Raw genomic sequence first — 7,993 nt, forward strand, 5'->3', positions numbered from 1 at the left:
TTTTGTGTGCTAAATTGGAACAACTTCAAGTATACTTAGTACACTTTAAGTATATGTCTGTGTAGGGACTAATTACATGCTTGATTAGTGATATTAAAATGTACTTAATTTGTGTTATAAGTATACTTTATTTGTGTTAAAAGTATATTTTTGTTATAATATACGTTGTATTATAAGTATACTTTATTTGTGTTATAAGTATATTTTTATTTGTGTTATAAGTATACTTTATTTGTGTTATGAGTACACTTTGTGTTACAAGTACACTTTATATGTGTTATAAGTACACTTTATTTGTGATTTAAGTACATTACAAAATAATTACGAGTGTCTTCAGAAAACACAAGCAATATACAATGAATTTATTATTTTACAGGTAATAGTATATACTGTATGCTCAGTACCTTTGGCTTATTCCAAATATTAAACATTACACACTTTGCAGTCAATAACGATACACTTTGTTATTACTTATACTTTGTATAATATAGTCAACATTTGAAGCGGATCAAAACCTTTAATCAAAGGTGTCCTAAAACCTTCTTCTTATGACAACTTTGCTGAACTTTTTTGATCCACTTCAAATGTTGACTACTATACTTTGAATTATATAATCTCACACAATACAGTTGTGCTACTATTTAAATACAGTTCAACACATTTTCCCAAAGCTGAATGCATTTGTTTTCAAGGCCACTAAATTAAATAAAATGTAACAACATCACTAATGAAGAGACATATTTCATTAACAAATCCAATAGTTTTTATTTAAACTTAACATAGAGCAAATCTTACCATGTTTTTCATTAAAGAAAAAAATATATATTGGACCATGGTGACCCTCTATACACAAATACAAATTACACATTATATTCCATGTTCTGATGAGCTTCTCATTGTGTCTGATGGCACAATGATGACCGCAGAGACTCGTGAAGAACAGCATCTGTTGACAGAATATACCAAAGATATAAGACAGCATGTTCAACTCTTTATTCACGTTTACAATAGTCTGTCTAAATCCTACATTGAACCAATACTATTTCTGAACAGTAAATGAGGATTAGCAGCAGGGAACTGTATCAGAATGGCATGTTGATATTGTTTTCGGTACATAGTCAAGCATAAAACACTTAATATCATACAGAATACGGGCCGATTTGACCAATCATATGAATGTTTTGGTGCTGCATACAAACATGCGCCATAAACCACCACACAAAAACTCAAAAAGGAGATATCAAGCCGAAATATCTCTCTCCGTTTGTTAACGAAAATAAAATAAAGTTTGTTAACTGGTAGACTATAACTCACCTCCCAATAGCAGCACTTTTCTCCGGTTCTTTCAGGATCGCGTAGGCCATTAGATTAGCCGGTTGTCGTCGCCATCACGGTCAGGCTGCGATTTCACTTGATTGAACTGGTCAGAATCCCCAAGACTGAGCGACGTATTGCGCTTTCAGTGTTTTATTAAATAAATTATACATTGTGACATTATACTTCACCTGAGTGACTGAGCGAGAGGATTCAGACGACGACCGTGACGTCAGCAGCTCTGATTGGCTGAAGGCAGTGAGCAACAAAATCTAATTGGTCACAGACCAAGTTGAAGAGACATTTGAATTCCGATAAGTTTAACCACTTGACATATTTTTTCGCATTACTTGTGCTGCTGGTGTGTTGTTTAATATAGATTTGTGTGTACGATTGTAAAATTATTCTGCCAGTGTAAACTTAATAAACATTTACGCATATTTGGAAATTATAGGCTACACTGCATATACTAAATGGGCTTGTAATGCATTCATACTGAAATAAATAGCACAAGTAATATAATGAATTCCAAGGATGAAGAAGTAAACTTAAAAAATATATTCAAATTTAACATTAGATACACTACAACTTCAGGATATTAAATAATGTATTTTTAAATATACTTTCAGTGCATTGTTACAATGATCATTTTCAGCACACTGTTAAAATATACCTCAAATATATTTTTATAAAGTGCAAATAAATACACTTTTAAAAAATAAACTGAACTTACACTTCAAGTGTATTTTTCTAAAATATATTTTTTAGAAAATATACTAAAGTACAATTATTTTAAAGTGTGTTAAAAGTTGCAATGTGAAAATATGATACTAATATACTTTTTATATATTTGAAGAGAGTACATTTTTTGTTAGTATATTCGCAATGTACTATAGAAAATGGGAATATATTTAAAATACAATAAAGTATACTTTTTTTTTCACTAGGGTATATAGTACAGGCGCAATGTCTTTTGAAGCCAAAAGCAATTTATTCATTTTGAAAGGGGGGAGAGAAAGTATTGCTGAAATGACTTCACAAGAAAGTTTTTAAATTACTGATTTGATGTGATAATCTGTGTTGATTAATTTACTAATAAACATTTTTTGTTTATTAAACAATTTCCTGCTTTGTAAATGCGAAACCAGCGAGAATGAGTAAAATTATGCGCAATATCCGCGCCAAAATTTAGACCCTGTATGGTATCGATTTAATGTTGATATATTAGTATTAGATTGTGGAACCATACTGAAGCCAAAATTGTGGTATCGAGCCATCCCTAGTCTGTTTTGGTTTTGTTTTCACGGTTCTTTTCTTATTTTGCCAGTTCCTAGTTAGATACCCTGGCTGTTAATTAATTTCCACACATCTGTTTCTGTTCACCTTGATTACATTCACCATGTATTTAAGCCTAGAGCCTTGTCTGGCATCTTCTATGTAAATGTTGTTGTGTTTTTGTTCCCTATTCCTTTTGTTGAGCGCTCCTTACAGCCACCGATCGTGACAAAATACTGGACCCTCAAACTGAGTAAGAGATGGACTTGCTGGCTGTCCAGGGCTGTGCTCTTCTCCCTCATGGACCACACCAGTGTTAATTTCGTTGACGACATTTTTTCACGGACGAAAACGAGACGATGACTAAATAAAAATGTGTTTTGAATGACTAAAACTATGACTAAAATCTACTCTAATTTTCGTCAACGAATAAAAACGAGACGAAAATGAAAGAGGGGGACGATTTGGGAAGAAATCCAGTCAGGACTGCTGTCCTGTGTGGAAGATGCGCACATTTGAAGTGTAACGTGCTGATCTAACCGCGGGAAACGCGGCGCTGTTGCACACTCTACGGGCTCGTCCAGCAGCACTTCAGACTGATTCGCAATTAATGAATAGCGCACATTTATGCTAAGCGATTGCTTATAAGATACCACTTTCTACAGTATCCATACACCGGAGCGCTTTCTCTCTTATGTCCGACCGCGAGTTCACGCACACCGCAGTTGAACACAGAAACGCCTCCTGTCACTCACTCAGAGCAGCGGCAGGCCTCGAGACTATTGTTTGGTCCGGTTGAACAGTCCTTCCAGAAACACGCGATTATGCGATTGCCTGATTTCATGCATAATCAGCCAAAGTCCGCATATTTATGCGGGGGTCGCATTTTTTCAAATACGCCGCACTTTCGCCGCATAAATTGCCGATTTCAGCAAGCAAAATATGCGGGATTAGCATGATTTCATAATCCCTGTATTTTTGTGCAAAAAAGTCACATATATCTTAGCAGAAAGTTGAAAAATGTTGCGTTTACTTCACACAAGTAAAGCGCCATTATTTTCCCCTATTGCCATGGGAACCTTATGAAGTGTCGTAATTACGCAATGTGAACATCATCTGCAAACCATGAAACCATGATGAAGCACGCAAATCATTCTCATTTGCCAACAAAAATAAGCGCAAAAGACCGTGCGAAGCAGTTTCCCGGTGTGTTACATGACAGTGAGGGCAAATTATTTTGCACTCCGTGCAACTGCGTGTTGACGCTGGAAAACCACTTTCACTTTGCCACCGCCAAGGATGGTTAAAGCAGCAGCGGAAGAAGCACACATTTTTTTTAAATATTTTATTTTTTCACTTTTGCAGAAGTTGTTGAATATTAATAATAATAATAATAATATGTTTATTTTATATAGTGCCTTTCTACAAACTCCATATTCCTTTTGTAAAGCTACAGAACTTGTTTGACTCAAAGTTTTGTAAGTTTGAGCCATGTGTAATTAAGGTCTGAAATAAAACAGAATGAGAACTGTAACGAAGGCGGGACTCAGGCAGGGGATCCAAATGCAAAGCTTTATTAAATGTGAGCGTGGTCGTACAGGCAGGGTCAATCAGGAGTAAACAGGAACAGCAAGGGACAGGCAGAATCGTAGTCAGGGTACAGGCAGTAGATCAGGGCTGGCAGATATCATTCACAGAACAGTAGACAAGGCAAGGGTCAGGACAGGCAGCACAGGATCGTAGACGGTAGACAACAGGTACAGTAACAATCAGACAGGGTATAAATGCTCGGAATTGTATCGCAGGGAAAACAAGACTTCGCGATCAGGTGGTGTGTGCGTGAGTCCTTTATAGTCGATGTGGTGATTGGCAGGGTGGATTGTGGGAAATGGAGTCCAGGAACTGGCGGTGATCGTGACAAGAACTTAAATATTCTGTGATTTAGTATGCTTGCTTATCATAGGAAGTAATAAGAAATGACTCTTTACATTAAGGTAGTAGCCTAGTGAGAACAGGATGTTGGGGGAATCACCTTTTTTTTTTTCTCTTTTCATCAAACCGCAGTTTTTGCAAGTTCCGGCAATTTCATCGCATAAAACTGCAAAAATTCCCGCATATTCCATCGCATTTTTTAAGAAAACGTGCAGCAAAATCAAGGATTTTTGCCCACAACAATCACAAAAAAATTCTGCGTTTTTCTGGAGGGACTGGTTGAAGGGTTTTTGTTATGATGTAACAGCTGATATGACAACTTTAGCACATTTGTCAGCTAAACATTCATTTAGTGTTTCCCAATGACCCTGTACCACCGTTTCATAATGAACCGGAAATTTAAAACATGCATAGCCAAAATGGTCTGTAACTGTAACATTTCATCACTCGACATAGGATCCATTTAGCAGGCTTTATTGAAGTACTCGTGGTCGAACAGGCAGGGGTCAGAATCAGCAAACACAGCAATGTAGAACAGGCAGAATCGTAATCAGAGGCAGGCAGAAGATCAGGGTCACAAGCAAGTATCACAGTCCAGGAAACAGGCAACAGGTCAAAAGGTAGGCAGCGATGGGTCAATGAACGGTAAACAGACAGGAATGGCAACGGGAGAACAAACAGGGTATAAACGCTCAGAAATGACAGCCGGGGCAATAATCAAGACTTCGCGTAGGTCTGAGTGAAATGGCAGCTTAAATAGCAGTCCTAACAAGCTGCAGCTGGATGAGGATCAGAGTCCAAGGAACGGGGCTTGTGGGAGATGTAGTGTGAGTCAGTATAGGTGAGTGACTGGATGCGTGAATGTCAGTATTCCGGTGATGGAGCCCTCTGCTGGCCAGTGGGAGGAATCACGGGGTTCGTCTCCGTGACAGAGCCCCCCCCTGCGAGCGACTCCTGGCGCGAGGTGGTGCACGACGTCGGGGTCTACCACGTGGTCGAGGGGCCGGTCTCTCTGGGTGGTTGCGGTGGAATTCGTCGATCAAGTTGGGGTCAAGTATATCCTCGGCGCTGACCCAGGATTGCTCCTCTGGACCGTACCCCTCCCAATCGACCAGATATTGAAGGATGCGTCCCCGACGTCTGGAGTTAAGCAGTTCTCGCACCTGGTACGTCTCCTCTCCCTCCACTAGCACGGTCTGGGGACTCTGCTCACGGGACCTCCCCTCTCCCTCCTCACTGGGGTCAGCAGCGGGCTTGAGCAGAGAGACATGAAAGGTAGGAGAAATACGGTAAGTGTTAGGTAATGCAAGACGAAAAGATACTGGTGTGATTTGACGTGTTATTTGGAAGGGACCCACGTACCTTGGACTCAACTTCTTACAGGGAAGCCTCAGGCGGAGGTCCCGGGTAGACAACCAGACCCACTGGCCAGGGTGATACTCAGGTCCGAGGCGGCGCCGGTGGTCGGCATGTTCTCTCTGGCGGCGTACAGCTTGCTGTAGATGGACGTGGGCCTGATTCCAGGTCTCCTCACTTCTGTTGAGCCAATCCGTAACGGACGGCACATCGGTGGGTTCCCCGGACCATGGGAACATGGGTGGTTGAAAGCCTAGGATGCACTTGAACGGCGTGATGCCGGTGGAAGGTTTGACCAGGGAGTTCTGGGCGTACTCTGCCCACAGAAGATAACGGGCCCAATCCTCCTGGTTCTGGCTGCAATAAGATCTTAGGAAGCGAGTGAGTTCTTGATTCATCCTCTCGGCTTGCCCGTTGGCCTGGGGATGGTAGCCAGAGGTGAGGCTTACGTTGACATCCAGGGCTTGAAAGAAGGCCTTCCATAGTCGGGACGTGAACTGGGGACCACGATCTGAGACAATGTCTTCGGGCAACCCGTATAGGCGGAAGACCCAGTTGCACAGTAACTCGGCGGTCTGCATGGCAGTGGGGAGCTTGGGTTGAGGAATCAGACGACAGGCCTTGGAAAAACGATCTATAACCGTGAGTATAACAGTGTTACCTTGGGATATGGGTAGATCTGTGATGTAATCGATGGCGATATGAGACCAGGGACGTTGTGGAATGGGAAGGGGTTGGAGTAATCCGGCTGGAAGTTGTCTTGAGCTCTTCTGCATACTGCAGGTTTGACACCGCTGGATGAAGGTTGTGGCATCCCTGACGAGGGTCTCCCACCAGAAACGGTTCTGCAGTATATGGATGGTGGCTGTGATACCTGGGTGACCTGATGAAGGCAGACAGTGAGTGAAGTTTAAGACCTGATCACGGAGATTGGGTGGCACGAACACCTTGTCCGGTGGACATGCTGCTGGGATCTCTTGTTGAGCGTTATGTTGCTGTATAAGAGTCATTATGTCCCACTGAATGGGTGCTACCACCACCTGAAATGGGAGAATGGTCTCCGGTTCATTAGGTGTCTGTTCCTCCTCGAATAAGCGAGATAGAGCATCGGCTTTCGTGTTCTTGGATGCGGGATGGTAGGTCACCGTGAAGTCGAAACGAGAGAAGAATAAGGACCATCTGGCCTGGCGTGGATTGAGTCGTTTGGCTGTACGCAAGTACTCCAGATTCTTGTGATCGGTGAAGACGGTGAAGGGATAATTAGCGCCCTCTAGCCAGTGCCTCCACTCCTCGAATGCAGTTTTCATGGCGAGGAGTTCACGATCTCCCACATCGTAGTTGCGCTCAGCTGAGTTAAGTTTCCGAGAGTAGAAGGCACAGGGATGAACTTTGGATAAGGGACCCTGTCGCTGAGAGAGAATGGCCCCCACTCCCGTATTAGAAGCATCCACCTCTACGATGAAGGGCATCGAAGGGTCCGGGTGGCGGAGTATGGGTGCAGTGACAAAGCGCTGCTTGAGTTCCGTGAAGGCTTGTTGGGCTGCGTCTGACCAGCTGAGACGATGGGCACCTTTCTTGACCATGGACGTAAGAGGACTCACCACGGTGCTGAAATTCCGGATGAACCGGCGATAGAAGTTGGCGAACCCCAGGAAGCGTTGTAGTTCTTTCAAGGTGTGGGGTTCGGGCCATTTGAGGACAGCGTTGACCTTGCTCTCATCCATGGCAATCCCCTCCGAGCTGATGATATATCCCAGAAAGGTGGTGGATGTGGTGTGAAACTCGCACTTCTCTGCCTTGGCATACAGCTGGTGCTCGATTAGGCGTTGTAGTACCGCTCTAACATGGTGAATGTGATCCTCAAGCGTATTGGAGTAGACAAGGATGTCGTCGATGTAGACGATTACAGTTCTGTTCAACATGTCCCTGAATACGTCGTTGATGAATGATTGGAAGATTGAAGGACTATTGACCAGGCCGAACGGCATAACCCGGTATTCGTAGTGCCCATTGGTTGTGGAGAAAGCCGTCTTCCATTCATCCCCCTCTCTGATGCGAATAAGATTGTACGCGCAGCGTAGATCCAGCTTGGTGAAGTACTGGGCAGTACGCAGCT

Source organism: Megalobrama amblycephala, linkage group LG7, assembly GCF_018812025.1.
Source record: "Megalobrama amblycephala isolate DHTTF-2021 linkage group LG7, ASM1881202v1, whole genome shotgun sequence".
In the NCBI taxonomy this organism is placed as follows: Eukaryota; Metazoa; Chordata; class Actinopteri; order Cypriniformes; family Xenocyprididae; genus Megalobrama; species Megalobrama amblycephala.